This window comes from Gymnodraco acuticeps, unplaced genomic scaffold (assembly GCF_902827175.1).
Source record: "Gymnodraco acuticeps unplaced genomic scaffold, fGymAcu1.1, whole genome shotgun sequence".
NCBI classification, from domain to species: domain Eukaryota; kingdom Metazoa; phylum Chordata; class Actinopteri; order Perciformes; family Bathydraconidae; genus Gymnodraco; species Gymnodraco acuticeps.
This window is the reverse complement of record NW_022990223.1, coordinates 132,819-149,104: the sequence shown is the minus strand read 5'-3', so window position 1 is coordinate 149,104 and position 16,286 is coordinate 132,819. Positions and strand designations below refer to the sequence as shown.

The following is a 16,286-nucleotide window of genomic DNA, read 5'->3' as shown; positions in this document are numbered from 1 at the left end:
CCAGCTGCCTCCAATCTGTTGATTAGTAGGCAGCAGGATTCGCTGCAGAGGCCTGGTGGTTATGACTTTTCGGTTATTAAACCACAGACCTCGCGGCATTCCTCTGTCCGAGATATGCCACCTACACACGGTCGCAATAAGCCCATGAGCGCCGTGGTAACGCCTCATGTGGATGTCACTGCACACACCTCCACTCATCCTCTGAGCGTGTACGCGCCTCATGATGAGAGTCGGAGTGAAATGCAGCGTGTGGAGGCCTCCTCACAGCCCTTTCGCTCTAGGCCCACCTTGGTTTGCCTCATGGGCAGCGGCGGCGAGGACTCTGGCGTGGCTCGTCGTCATGACGACCACAACACATCTCGAGCATGTGCGCCCGCTCTCAGAGTGTTTCTCGGAGTGGCAGCGCGTGTGTCTGATGGACAGATGGATGAGCAGGCTGATCAACAGATGGTACACCCTGCAGTTCGCCCCCCCCCCCCCACAGTTCAACGGGATACAGGAGACACGCCTGTCATCCCGAGAACAGTGGCTTGCGCTCCAAGCAGAGCTACGGGAACTCCTGTTGAAAGAGGCTATTTCTAGGGTTCCCCAGGAGGAAGAAAATCAGGGCCAGCTGCCTCCAATCTGTTGATTAGTAGGCAGCAGGGTTCGCTGCAGAGGCCTGGTGGTTATAACTTTTCGGTTATTAAACCACAGACCTCGCAGCATTCCTCTGTCCGAGATACGCCACACGGTCACAATAAGCCCATGAGCGCCGTGGTAACGCCTCATGTGGATGTCACTGCACACACCTCCACTCATCCTCTGAGCGTGTACGCGCCTCATGATGAGTCGGAGTGAAATGCAGCGTGTGGAGGCCTCCTCATAGCCCTTTCGCTCTAGGCCCACCTTGGTTTGCCTCATGGGCAGCGGCGGCGAGGGCTCTGGCGTGGCTCGTCGTCATGACGACCACAACACATCTCGAGCATGTGCGCCTGCTCTCAGAGTGTTTCTCGGAGTGGCAGCGCGTGTGTCTGATGGACAGATGGATGAGCAGGCTGATCAGCAGAGGGTACACCCTGCAGTTCGCCTCTCCCCCCCCCCCCCACAGTTCAATGGGATACAGGAAACACTCCTGTCCTCCCAGAAGCTATGTCTTGCGCTCCAATCCGAGCCGCTGGAACTCCTGTTGAAAGAGGATATTTCCAGGGTTCCTCAAAGGGAGGAAAATCAGGAGTTTTCACTCCCGTTATTTTTCTAATCCCGAAAAAGACTGGGGCAATGAGACATCCTCGATCTGTCAGTATTCCACATGCTGACGATCAAACAAGTGCTGGAATGTGTTCACCAGGACGACTGGTTCACTTCCACCTGAAGGATGCATACTTCCACGTACCCCTCATCCCGAAACACAGGAAATACCTGCGTTTTCTCATTTCAGGGAATATCAGACCAGACAATCGTCTGCCGTTCGGATATTTCCTGGCTCCTCCCGTTTTTGTGTAGAGAAGGCTGGAGCCTACACAGAGGAGGGATGAGAGTGTGGTTTCCTCTGGACGACCTGCTATTTGCTGGCTCGCTCCAGGGAGGAAGTCGCTTTACAGACGGTACATCTCGTATCGCATCTGTCAAAGCCTGGGTTTCATAATACATTGGAAGAAGAGCTGTCCTCTTCCCTGTCAGACAAATGTTTATCTGGGAGTGGAATTAAACTCAGCCAGCAGAGCGCGGCTCTCGCGGCAGCGAGTGGAGAAACTGACAGCTCTCCTCTGGCATGTCACAACCCACACAGCCCTCTCCGTGACGCAGCTGCTCGGCGTTGTCAGCTGGTCACGTGATGATCCCCTTGGGTCTCTTCCAACAGGGGGACACTCCAGAGGTGGTTCATTCGCTGCAGAAGCCTGCTGTTTTTAACCTATTGGTTTATAAACTGCAGAGCTCGCGGCATTCCTGTCCCAGATATGCCTTACACACAGTCATAATAAATCCACGAGCACCGTTATAACGCCTCGTGTGGACAGCACTGCACACATCTCTCATCCTCTGGGCGTGTACGCGCCTCATGATGAGAGACGGAGTGAAATGCAGCGTGTGGAAACTCCCTCGCAGCCCTTTTGCCTCACGGGCAGCGGCGATGGCGTGGCTCGTCACCATGACGACCATTACGGCACATCACAGAGAAGCCTCTCCCCCCCCCCAGCAGTTCCATGAGATACAAGAAACACTCCCGTTATCCCAGGAACAGTGTCTTGCGCGGTTTACTCCCGCTATTTTTCTAAATCTACGGAAAAGAACGGGGGAGTCGCCCCGTTGCTGTACAATCAAACATGTGTTGATTTGCACAGACAACAGGCCACGGCTATGGAAGCAGCCTACCTCAATCGCCAGGGAGGAGTACGATCTGCGCAGCTTCTGAACGCAGCCAGGCGGCTGCTGTTCTGGGCGCGCACACACGTTGCTCTCCATCAGAGCAATGTATATTCCCGGCGAATTTAACCGAGGGGCTCGCAGAACGCAGCAGCCGTTGTATGCGAGGAGTATGGAGACTCAGACCTGTGTCACGCACACTGAAAGGCGCCTCAGTGGGATTTGGCTTTGGTGTTACGCGCACTAAAGCAAAGCCCTATTTGAACCTGATCAGGTTCCCCTTAAACTGTTTTCAGCCAAAGTAGTACTACTTTTGGCTCTATCAGAGAAAAGGGTGAGTGATTGGTCTGCTCTCTCTGTGGCTCCATCAGCTCTCCGGATCCAAGGAGATGGCAGTTCAGCTGTTTCACGCCTAACCCGGCTTCATGCCTAAGGTCATCACAACTCTTTTAGGTCAAGAGTGATCACCCTGGCTGGCTTATTCCCCCCTCCTTACAGGTCGGAGGAAGAAGCCACGTCTCATCTCCTCTGTCCTGTGCGCGCGGGCTGTCTGCTATGTTGCGCGCACGGCGGCCTGGCACCGTTCTCAGCACCTGTTTGTGCACTATAGAGAGCGCTCGATCGGGCAACCTCGGTCTGCACAACGGCTGTCACATTGGCTATGTGAGGCTGTGTCACAGGCATATGTCTCCTCTGGGGTGGAGCCCCCGGAGAATATCAAGGCGCACTCCACCAGAGGAATTTCCTCCTCCACGGCGTTGCACGGAGGAATGTCAGTGGAAGATATTGGCACTGCTGCATCTTGGTCTTCCCCCTGTTCATTTATTCATTTTTATTTGAGGGATGTCTCCCATTCCTCTCTGACGCACCCTGTACTGGGTGTCCTGTCGGAGTGAGTGACGTCAGGGATCCAGCTGTGCGCCTCTCTCCTGCCTCTCGGCACGCGGAGAGCGGCCCTTTTCCCCTCTTATGAGAGGGATGTTCCTTTTTCCTCTGACACACTTTGTACGGAGTGCCTGGTCAGAGTGAGTGACGTCAGGGATCCAGCTGAGCGCTCTCCTACCTGTCTGATACGCAGAGAGCTGCTGTTCCCCCTCTATGATCGCAGGACAAGGTGGGACCTTCGTCTCTACTTTCTCACAGCGGCCGGTATGTATTGTTCCCAGCCTTCACCCCGTCGGGAAGATAGGCATTTTTTGCTATGTTCCAGGGACGGTGATGCGCCATTACGCATGGCACAACAGGCAGGGGTGTTATTGAGCAGGTGTGTCTGTGCTTCTAGTGCCGGGCGGACCCAGTGGGGCAAAGACTACATCATGCTTCGCCCTTAACCCAATAGCAATAGCCTTAGAGGGCGAAGCCATATACGAAATAGAACTGAGGTTACCTACTGTAACCCAGCTTCTATGAGTAAATGGCGCAGCCCTCTAAGCGCTGGGCCCCACGAATAGCTGAAGAAAAGTTATATTGTATGGGAGCAGATTGCCGGGCCCCCTTTCTACTTATACCGGAAGGAGGCCCGAGGGTGGGGCCCACCTAGCGGGTGGGCGTGGACTACAAGTGTTTCAGTGCTGCGCGGGGGCGCAGAGGGATAACCCAATAGCAATAGCCTTAGAGGGCTGCGCCATTTACTCATAGAAGCTGGGTTACAGTAGGTAACCTCAGATCCTGCTGTTAGGTTACATGTTTGTTGTTTGTTTCTCATGTATTGTGTTTGTCTTATGTGTCTATGTTGATGTTACACATGGAGCTGCTGTGATGCAAGTCACATTTCAGACTTGAGCTGACAATTAAAGAATCGTATCGTAGACAACAACGTTCTAACCTCTATCTAACCATATTGTGCATTCATATTGTATATTTCAAACAGGTTGTGATCTTTCATTTGGGGATAACAGTGTTAGGCATTCGTGAGGTGCAACAACATTAACATGAACCTTTCTGTTGGCTGCTTGTTAGCAGACCCTCCACGCGATAGCAGAGCGAACAGGTACAGCAAGCGAGGGATCATTGTCCACTAGTAAATCGATTGCAGATGGCGTCGTGCTCGCGGACCGATACAAAAATAATAATGAATGGGTAAAGTCTATGTGAGGGAAACCCTGGACTTGAATTTTGAATTGAGCCGTCCCTGATAGATACTGTGGAAGCTATTCAGTATTTTTTACATTTATTTAATGTATTTATTTGTTATTTTGTAGAATTAATTTACAGCCATATTATTTGAGTTAAGTTGTGTTCCAGCTAAAAATGCTTTTATTTTGAAGGTGATGGGTCAATTTGAGCACACAGCTGGGTTTATTTAAGTCAATCAGGGCACAGCAGCAGTCAGTGGGCACCGGGAAGGTCTATGGTTTTTTACCAGTATCGGGCTGAGTTCAGCAAACATTTCAACACCTTTTGCTGTATTGATCTTGCCAAGGTGAAGCTAATAAATACCACAAAAACGTCGATGCCTTGTCTGGACAATGGACTCATTACCAACTCATGATCTGCGTAAGATTCCACTATACCTGGTGCCTCAGTGGCCTTTTGAAGTTTTATTGTTGTTGACAAATAGCCACTACAGATACTATCTCTTTACGTATTAGTGATGGGAATCCCGGCTCTTTTTAGTGAGTCGGATCATTTGGCTCGGCTCACTAAGAAGAGCCGGCCCTTTCGGCTCCCAAACGGCTCTTCATGTTACTACAGTTTACCAGAGCCTCAGTTTCGCCGCTGCGAGGCTCCGGCGCTCGCAGTTCACGCGCGTGCTCCACTAGCACAGGAACACGCTTTGCTGGCGGTGAAAAGAATCCCACCAGACTCCTTTTCCACTCCAACAGAGGGATGTCCTTCTCCTTTTTCGTCATTTCAAGCGATAAAAAGTCTTTTGGACGCCCTCGGCTCGAGTTCAGGGCGTTCCGAGCTGAATAAGGGCGTCAAATGACGGCAAGACGCCCGCCTGGCGGAAACGCTGGAATTAGGAATATATTGTGATGAAGTGCACAGTGACGAAGGTAACTTCGTGCACCCGGAACTGACGGCTTCGGGCCTTGTAACTCAGCACTTTAGTGAACAGTTTTGCACTTTATTAGCGTGATTGCACAGTACCGTTTGACAAGGCATATTTGCACATTTTATATAATTTATACTAATTATTGAGATAGTATTTATTAAAGGATTAAACCGTATTAATTGAAATGTCGTCTGGCAGGTGCTGGTCGGGTCCTCGGCTCCGCCTGACAAGATAGGGGAGTTAGCGAGAGCTCCGAAAGTGCTTATGCTGGTGTAGAATGACAGCGGTTAAGAATAATCCGGGTGCAAATAATATGTGGGGGTGTAGACATCATAGCGTTAAGTGGCATTAATTGTACAAGTGCTGACTGCGTTTAATTGGGTTTGTATGTGTGTACTTCTGTTCAGTTATATGTTTATGTTTGAAAAGAGTCAAATGACGGCAAGACGCCCGCCAGGCGGAAACGCTGGAATTAGGAATATATTGTGATGAAGTGCACACTGACCTGAGCTCCAGGGGTCTCTTTGTTCTCCTCCATGCTGCTCTCAGTTCTCCTTCTCCGGATGGGTCTCTGAAATAATCAACACAACTACAGCTGACACAAAACAAGACAACTCAATACAACCGACGGACACAACAAAACTAATCTACAGCTACTTCGTAGGTTCATAGCAGAGGTGAGAAGTAACTAAGTACATTTACTCAAGTACTGTACTTAAGTACTATTTAGAGGTACTTTTACTTTACTTGAATATTTCCATGTAATGCTACTTTGTCTGCGACAATAGGAGACAGTAATAAAGCTGCTTCACTGAAGAGGAGAAACTCACATCAGTATGCTAACGGTAATAAAGAAGAGTTACCGTACTAAAACAATATGCTGAAGGTAAAAGGGGAGCGTTTACTCAAACTAAACGGTATGCATATAACTTATGAATATACTGTGGGATAAATAATGTTAGAGAAAGTCATTATTAAGGTATCACACACACCTACCTGGGGCTGCATTCATAAAGCTTCTTTTAAGCTGGAAACACTGAGAAGACCACAGAGCTGCTTCAGGTCCTCTCTGGGGACACTGGATCCTGATGAAGACCACAGAGCTGCTTCAGGTCCTCTCTGGGAACACTGGGTCCTGATGAAGACCACAGAGCTGCTTCAGGTCCTCTCTGGGAACACTGGGTCCTGATGAAGACCACAGAGCTGCTTCAGGTCCTCTCTGAGAACACTGGGTCCTGATGAAGACCACAGAGCTGCTTCAGGTCCTCTCTGGGAACACTGGGTCCTGATGAAGACCACAGAGCTGCTTCAGGTCCTCTCTGGGAACACTGGGTCCTGATGAAGACCACAGAGCTGCTTCAGGTCCTCTCTGGGAACACTGGGTCCTGATGAAGACCACAGAGCTGCTTCAGGTCCTCTCTGGGGACACTGGGTCCTGATGAAGACCACAGAGCTGCTTCAGGTCCTCTCTGGGGACACTGGGTCCTGATGAAGACCACAGAGCTGCTTCAGGTCCGCTCTGGGGACACTGGGTCCTGATGAAGACCACAGAGCTGCTTCAGGTCCTCTCTGGGGACACTGGGTCCTGATGAAGACCACAGAGCTGCTTCAGGTCCTCTCTGGGGACACTGGGTCCTGATGAAGACCACAGAGCTGCTTCAGGTCCTCTCTGGGAACACTGGGTCCTGATGAAGACCACAGAGCTGCTTCAGGTCCTCTCTGGGGACACTGGGTCCTGATGAAGACCACAGAGCTGCTTCACGTGGAAAACTGTCAGGAGTGAAGAGGAGGAATTCAAAGAGTTTATTCAATGATATGTTCTATTTCTAGATGTTTATATTTAGTGTTTTATCACATCATGTGCAGTGCCTTGTCTTATCTATGCTGCTGTGACGTAAACATGTTCCAAATTGATCCATTTAGTCAATGTGATGTTAAGCAGAGGAGAACATTATAGAAAGGTCAGATAGTTATTAACATTACATGCAAATGACTTTAACAAGTTGGTTTTCTGGGCAAATTATTATTAATACAATACAAATATTTAGATATAATTCATCATAATCTGTGTAGCAACTTACATTCTAACTTACAGCTCAGTTTGTTCACTTTTATTTCATTAAAATGACTTTATTCACATAGAAAGTGACATTAACTGTTGTTTGAACCACGATTATAACGCTATCTGTGTCATTAACTATCACTAAGTTAACACAGAAAGCAAACATTATCAAGTAAGACTGTTTAATGTACTCCATGTATACAGTATTTTCTGTATATTGTGTATTCTTTAGATACTCTAGTGATATGTGTCCCGTGTGTAAACTTGCTGCTAATGCTTCATTTTTATTATATCTTATTGTATCTTTTAAATATGCTTAACTTGTGTAATGCCTGAAAACACTTCTGCTGTGACACAATCATTTCTCAGTTTAAGGTAAATAATTATTTAAATAAAGTATATCTATTTATCTAATGAGCTAAACCGTCGCTTAGCTTAGCGTTAGCTGCTAACTGAAGAACCCCATTCATTTCAATGGGGAAAATGCTGCGTCACAGCAAATGGCGATGCTAATAAGCATATATTTAAAACTATATCTATGGTAAAGAGCACCAACACAACAACTCAAACTGTCTTAAAGACAACTGGTGTAATACATAACTAAAATAAAGTCAGCTTAGCATTACAAATCAACTGTTACTCACCCAGAGCCGAACTGGAATAATAACTGTAGCTGTTAGCTGTTAGACTTTAGCTTTTAGACGTTACATGTTAGACTTTAGCTTTTAAACTGTAGCTGTTAGCCGATGGCTTTAGACTTTAACTGTTAGCCGATAGCTTTTAGCCTTTATTTAAAGATAATTTGAGACTATTTTTGGCGGACATTTTAAAGTTTAGTGAGTTTCTTTCTTCCAATATTACAGCTGTGTTAAATAAGATAACTTCTGATTCGTGATTAACTGTAAACTAAGCTAACAGGTATAAATACACTTAATGAAACCTCTGCGTGTGTTTAATCCACTCACCTCTTCTTCTTCTTCTTCTTCTTCTTCTTCTTCAGTGTTTATTGGCGGTTGGCAAACCAACTTGTAGGTGCATTACCGCCACCAACTGGACTGGAGTGTGGAGTGTAGAGTGAGAGACTAAGCAGAAAACAATAAACAAAACAAAGAACCAAAACTCTAGATTATTCTAAATGTATCAATTTCTCTTAGAAACGTAATAATCTCACAATATATATTGCCTGATGTTTTCCCTAACAGCCCTGATAGCGACAAGTCATGGAATGTTGCTTTCTTCAGTGTCTGGAAAAGCACATTTCTCTGAGTACTATATTTCCTGCAAAGCAGTAAAACATGCTCAACAGTTTCTGGCTGGCTACAGTGTATACACTTTCCGGTTGGATGCTTTCCTATTATACTTAATGTATGATTGAGACCTGTATGACCTTTTCTCATCCGAGAAATGACATTTTCCTCCCTGCTTTTAAACCCCACCTTCGTTCCATCCCCCACCTACCTTTGCATTTTATAAAGATGTCTTCCTGTATCACTAAGGTGAGTGTGGTGTGGGTAGATCCCAAGCCCCCAGGAAGTGCGCCGGAGTCTGATGAGAATATTCGTGCTGGTTAAACGGCGGTACTACACTTCCTTTAGGTTGCTGGGCCCGGAAACACTTTTTCCCATTGACTTACATTGGGAAAGAGTGGTCTGTAACTCGTTGGATAATTTTTTTTAAACTAAATAAACTACCCAGTATGAACGTTTGTATAGCCCTTATTAAAAACATTCGTTCCTCAAGTTGTAAAAATGTGCTAATAACATTATTCTGTGAGTTATTTCCCTCGGCATTATGAACGCGCATCTAACCCACGGGACCGCGCTGCCCGGCAGGTTCAAGTTACGTGTTCAGTACTACATGAGTTTCTCTTTACCCATGGATGCACAATAAGAACGGACCCCTATCGCCTTACTGCCCACGGAGCTGTAATAATGGATATATTGCACATGTTTGCTGTAATTCATCATTTGTAAAATAGTATACTTCATGGGCTGTATGATGTAAATCTTGTACCGTAAATGTTGTATTAAATAAAGTTAATATTACCGACGTAGATTAACGTTCCTGTAGCTTCTTATTGCACTTGCAATTGTTTTAGTTACTTGTGAGCTACTTAACATGAATAATTACAGTTACTATCCTTTTACTCCATCACAATTCAAAAAGAAATAGACTATTGTTATTTTAACTCCACCACAGTAATCCATCATCAGCTTTACTTTTTAGATAAAGTTTTAACTCACAATTGATCATAACAGGCTTCAACATATACATTTTAATATATATTACCAAGTGGTTTCATGTACAACCAAGTATCATGCTAAATGAAGCTCTGTTGCTTGGATATCACTAGATCCTGATGTCAGCGTAATATAAAAGTACATAACGATTGATGTGTAATTTAGCATAATTTACTAGCTAGCCGCTAGCTGCTAACTGCCGCCTCGTTAATATAAATCCAGTACCATGCTGTCATGAACGCGCGGTGCTGTTATGTGTATGCAAATTCACGTGCTTAATGTGAACGAGCCTTTTGGGCGGCGTGGTTAAAGTTGCGCATGCGCTCTGAGCGCACATACGGGTACTTCTCAGGCATGCCGGGTAATCTGTGACGTTTCGCTCTCTCAAAAGTTGGGCCATTTTGTCATCATGCGCCATTGAGCAACTCTCATAGGAATGAATGAGGCCCCGCCTCCCACGCTGTATCCAGTTCTTATTATACATCCATGCGCGGTGCACCCGGCAAACACGGTTGTTTCTCGAACCTTCCACTGTTGTCTAGCGGGTGTAACTAAAATACAAGATGTCGTATTTATATATATAAATAAATATATATCTATATAGATAATAAGTGTCAGTCCGATTTTATTTTGTATTTGCGTGCATTTCCTGTTCGGAAAGTGGCGCCGCGGTTGTAGCCTACTGATAGTAACAACAATACAAGGTGTCCGTATATATCTATATATATATAGATATATACATATGTATATAATAAGTGTCACGATCCGTCAAGATCCGATTTTATTTTGGATTTGCGTGCATTTCCTGTTTGGAAAGTGGCACTGTACTGATAGTGGTGATTTTATTTTGGAATTCTTAGCGTGCACTTCCTGTCCTGAGAGTGGAGGTCTGCACCGGAACTGTCCTGAGAGTGAAGAGGCTTGTTTGAGACAAGCGAGACCTGCGCAGACCTGCGCAATTTCGATCAACGTCTTGCTTGTGCGTTGCATGATGGTTAGTCATTTTGTGAGAGACAGCAAGCGCATTTCGTGGCATCTGCAGGCAGTGGCAAGTCCATCCAGCATATGCCACAGAGGCCGCTACTCTGTGGTAGCTGTGGCAAGTCCTTCCGGCATATGCCACAGATGCCACAACTTGCCGAGGCATCTGCCGCTGCTCAACGGGAGTTGCCACAAGATGCCAGAGTAAGAGAAGGTTTACGGTAGCTGCCACTCGCCTTCCGTGGCAAATGCGTATTTATCGTGTAAAATGTCGACTTTATCGAACTGATCTGTACACAGGACTGATGATCTGTACACAGGACTGATGGTCCGATCTCTATTTTTTAAAACATTATAATTTCTATTCAATTTGACTTGGAGCATGGTTTGCTAAAATAAACAAACGTGCTATATTTATGATGAAATATTGGCGAGTGAGAGTTGCAACGCCCGTGGCAATTTTCGCTTCTTAAGGGGAGTTTCCACTGCTTGCTACGATAAACCAGGTGTATGACTAGTAAAGACAAATAATTAACAAATACATATCTGTATTGACACAGCAACGTGTACACTGGTGTTATTAGACTTGGCTACAGACTTAGGGCAGCTGTAACTGATTGCAGTTGCCACTGCTAGTGAGATGCTAAGGTTTACTTTATAAATTAGGCAAAGGACTTATATTTGCCCCATGCCTTCAGCAGCAGCAGGCCATTCACTTTGATTTGATCCAGTTATGAAATGTCATCATTTCGACAATAAAGAAATGCTACATAAACGTTATCTTGCACGTTTTATCGAACCATCTCCGTTTCTAACTTTCAATATATTTAAAAAGAGATCTCTCTCTCATCTGCGTGCGGGGGCGGGGCCTCACAGACATGCTGCTGCGCTGTGCACACAGTTATGCCGGTAATGAATATTAGGATACATTTTGTGAGGAAACTTTTCCAGCAATAATTCCAATAAGTATTCCAAAATGTATTCACTTCAGGTTTACGAAAGTAACTGTATTCGGATTAGTTGTTTTTCAAATGTAACGCGAGCTGAATACAGTTAGGCTACTTGTTTTTTGTATTCTGATTACGTAACGCCGTTACATGTATTCAGTTACAACCCAACCCTGTGCACAGATCATCAGTCCTGTGTACAGATCAGTTCGATAAAGTCATACCAAAACAGCGACATTTTACACGATAAAAACGGGTTTAAATAGCAGCATTTGCCACGGAAGGCGAGTGGCAAGTTGTGGCATCTGTGGCATATGTTGTGGCATCTGTGGCATATGCCGGAAGTACTTGCCACAGCTACCACAGAGTAGCGGCCTCTGTGGCATATGCCGGAAGTACTTGCCACAGCTACCACAGAGTAGCGGCCTCTGTGGCATATGCCGGAAGTACTTGCCACAGCTACCACAGAGTAGCGGCCTCTGTGGCATATGCCGGAAGTACTTGCCACAGCTACCACAGAGTAGTGGCCTCTGTGGCATATGCCGGAAGGACTTGCCACTGTCTGCAGATGCCACAAAATGAGCCAGGCCCTACTGCATTTTGTCCGACTTGCTCTGGAGGCTCGCCTACATGAGACGTTGAAATCTCGAGGGAGAAAGACGCCCGCAGCCTTGAGAGCGAGGCGCGGCGAAGCGAGGCGCGGCGAAGCGAGGCGCGGCGAGGCGGCGCAGTTCCTCTCCACTGGCTGCGGAAGCGAAATGCTTGATGGGAAACGACTCGCTGGTATCTCGAGCTGAGCGCTCATTGGTGGTTTTTAAAACGTGCTGGTGATGAAACTCTCCAATTGGCTCGGCAAAAGTTTGTTGTTGTTTTGTATCATTTTTACGTCGCCCCCTCCATTAAAATGTCTCATAATTGTTCCACAATGTTTATTATCATGAAATGAATATCTAATACTATACTTGCACTGCTTACCGTTTTCATACTTTATATATCTTAGCATATTCATACACACTGTTCATACTGCTCTCAGGCTGCTGTGTATATCTAGTGTATTCATACCCCTCACTGTTTATTCATCATTCAATTCATTCTATATTTTATTCTGTAGATTGTGTACATTACTTTTCACTTTACTGCTTGTTGCTCCTGGTTAGAAGCTAAACTGCATTTCGTTGTCTCATTACCTGTAATATGTGCAATAACAATAAAGTTGAATCTAATCTTGAGCAGGAACAAATGTATTTACTTAGTACATATCTGACATTAACGATTAAACACATGTGTGCATTCTTTATAAATGCAAACCAAGTCAAGACGACTCCGGAGGTGGCGGTATGCACCTTAAAGTTGTTTGCAATCCGCCAAAAAACCGAGAGAAGAAGAAGAAGAAGAAGAAGAAGAAGAAGAAGAAGAAGAAGAAGAAGAAGAAGAAGAAGAAGAAGAAGAAGAAGAAGAAGAAGAAGAAGAAGAAGAAGAAGAAGAAGAAGAAGAAGAAGAAGAAGAAGAAGAAGAAGAAGAAGAAGAAGAAGGAGGCCCAATCCCAAACCACTCCCTCGACCCTACCACTCCGTCTGTAGCCACACTCGCAGCTCAACGAGGCTCCCTCTTGTCAGAACTGCGGTCAACTCAGCCGTCTCTCGCATTTGCTTGGTCAAATGAGCAGCGCTTCATTTTTGAGTGCACGATTAATAGCGTCTTTACGGTAATCGCCGAGAAGCGGCGCTGACGGTAGTACACGAGCTGATGTTATATTTGATCAATCAATCAATGATATTTGATGAGGAATAAAATCATTTTTAGCCATAAGTTCTTAAAAAACTGGTACTGTTAGACTACTACCACAAATACAATGAAGTACTTTTACTGTGTACTATTTGAGTAATACTCTGTCAAACTCCCCTCCAGAGAACAATAATGCATGTTTTCTGCCATCTTTGATGAGAGATAAAATGATTTTTTGCCATAAGTTCTCAGTGAGAGTGGTACTGCTGGACAAAGTACTACTTGGAGTATGACCACAAGTACAATCAAGTACTTCTATCGTGTAGTTTTTGAGTAATACCCTGTCAAACTCCCCTCCAGAGTACAATAATGTATGTTTTATGCCATCTTTGATGAGAGATAAAATGATTTTTTGCCATAAGTTCTCAGTGAAAGTGGTACTGCTGGACAGAGTACTACTTGGAGTACGACCACAAGTACAATCAAGTACTTTTATCGTGTACTTTTTGAGTAATACCCTGTCAAACTCCCCTCCAGAGTACAATAATGTATGTTTTATGCCATCTTTGATGAGAGATAAAATGATTTTTTGCCATAAGTTCTCAGTGAAAATGGTACTGCTGGACAGAGTACTACTTGGACTACTGCCACAAGTACAATCAAGTAATTTTATCGTGTACTTTTTGAGTAATACCCTGTCAAACTCCCCTCCAGAGTACAATAATGTATGTTTTATGCCATCTTTGATGAGAGATAAAATGTTTTTTTGCCATAAGTTCTCAGTGAAAGTGGTACTGCTGGACAGAGTACTACTTGGACTACTGCCACAAGTACAATCAAGTACTTTTATCGTGTACTTTTTGAGTAATACCCTGTCAAACTCCCCTCCAGAGTACAATAATGTATGTTTTATGCCATCTTTGATGAGAGATAAAATGATTTTTTGCCATAAGTTCTCAGTGAAGGTGGTACTGCTGGACAGAGTACTACTTGGAGTAGGACCACAAGTACAATCAAGTACTTTTATCGTGTACTTTTTGAGTAATACCCTGTCAAACTCCCCTCCAGAGTACAATAATGTATGTTTTATGCCATCTTTGATGAGAGATAAAATGATTTTTTGCCATAAGTTCTCAGTGAAAGTGGTACTGCTGGACAGAATACTACTTGGAGTACTGCCACAAGTACAATCAAGTACTTTTATCGTGTACCTTTTGAGTAATACCCTGTCAAACTCCCTCCCAGAGTACAATAATGTATGTTTTCCGCATTAAGGAATATTCCTTCTTTTCTCATATGCACAAAGCCTTTTCTCGAATTGATTATTTCTTCATCGATGCCAAACTTATTACCAAAGTGTCTTCAGTTAAATATCACCCTATTGTAATTTCCGACCACGCTCCTCTTTCTCTGGATATTTGGATTTCACCGCAACCACGATACTCAACGCCGTGGAGGTTTAATACTTTGCTGTTGTCAGATGACACATTTAATAAATGTATTGCAACTTCAATTGATGATTTTATTACAAACAATCAAAACGACAATGAACCCATCTCTTGTTCTCTGTTGTGGGAATCATTAAAAGCCTACGGGGCCAAATCATCTCTTATTATGCGCAGTTAAATAAAACTCGTTCTGCCAAAATTAAAGATATATCGTGCAAGATAAAAAAAATAGATCAGCAATTAGCCATTTGTCTCTCTCCCAATTTACACAAAGATCGAGTTGAATTACAGACGGAATTTGATCTCATAACAACTACTGATGCAGAGCGCCTTCTTTTACGCTCACGTTCAACATATTATGAGCATGGTGATAAGGCGAGCCGCCTTTTGGCCCACCAATTGCGTCGTCAGGCAGCCTCACGTATAATCCTCCAGATAAAAGATTCATCAGGCACGGTGCATATCGATCCTAGTACCATTAACTCAGTCTTTGGCTCATTCTATTCTTCTCTATACAAGTCTGAATCGCCATCCGACACTTCTGAGATGGGCGCTTTCTTTGACAATCTCAATTTCCCTACTATAGGTCCTGGTGTTTCAAAATAACTTGATTTTCCATTAACCCCAGATGAGATCTCCCTCGCTATAAATAACATGCAAAATAGAAAAGCTCCTGGCCCCATTAATACACTCGGTGTATAAGGAATCTCTGCGGAATGGTTCTCTTCCTCCCACTTTAAGACAAGCCTCCATAAGTCTTCTTTTAAAAAAAGACAAAGATCCGGATCTCTGCAGCTCTTCCAGGCCACTTTCCTTAATAAATGTGGATGCGAAAATACTTGCTAAGGCTTTGGCACGTCGATTAGAAAATATTCTCCCAACCATAGTTTCTGAAGAACAAACAGGATTTATAAAGGGACGTCAACCATTTTACAATGTCCGCACCCTTTTAAATATTATCTACTCCAAAAACACCGCTACGACCCCTGAAGTAGTGATCTTACTTGATGCAGAAAAAGCATTCGATAGGGTTGAGTGGGACTATTTACTTACTGTACTGAGTAAATTTGGGCTGGGTGATATATTTATTTCATGGATACGCCTTCTTTATACATCCCCACAAGCTAGTATTTCCACTAATGGCGTTCAATCTCCTTATATTATTTATCCAGAGGAACCCGTCAGGGATGTCCACTATCTCCTTTGCTTTTTGCGTTAGCCATAGAGCCTTTGTCAATATATCTGAGGACCTCAACCACTTTCACTGGGATATGGCGGCTGGGGATGGAATTTAAATTGTCCCTGTACGCGGATGATTTATTGTTGTATGTCTCAAGCCCCAGTAACTCTATACCAACAATTGTATCTTTTCTTACGAAATTTGATTCATTCTCAGGTTACAAAGTGAATATTTCCAAAAGTGAATGTTATCCTGTTAACGCCCTGGCATCACAATTGAACCAGTCCAATGTCCCCTTCAGATTGAGCCCCTCTGGCTTTAAGTATCTAGGAATCAATGTAACAAGAACACTAAGTTCC

At 44.5% G+C, this 16,286-nt stretch overlaps 1 protein-coding gene and 1 pseudogene across 2 annotated transcripts in view; one reads left to right on the top strand and one right to left on the bottom strand.

The window, feature by feature from the left end:
* LOC117547782 overlaps positions 1–16,286 on the bottom strand; it is a 253,890-nt pseudogene that overhangs the window by 107,174 nt on the left and 130,430 nt on the right.
* LOC117547779 (zinc finger protein 420-like) overlaps positions 1–16,286 on the top strand; it is a 389,236-nt gene that overhangs the window by 281,101 nt on the left and 91,849 nt on the right. The gene's annotated exons all lie outside the window — the stretch shown is intronic.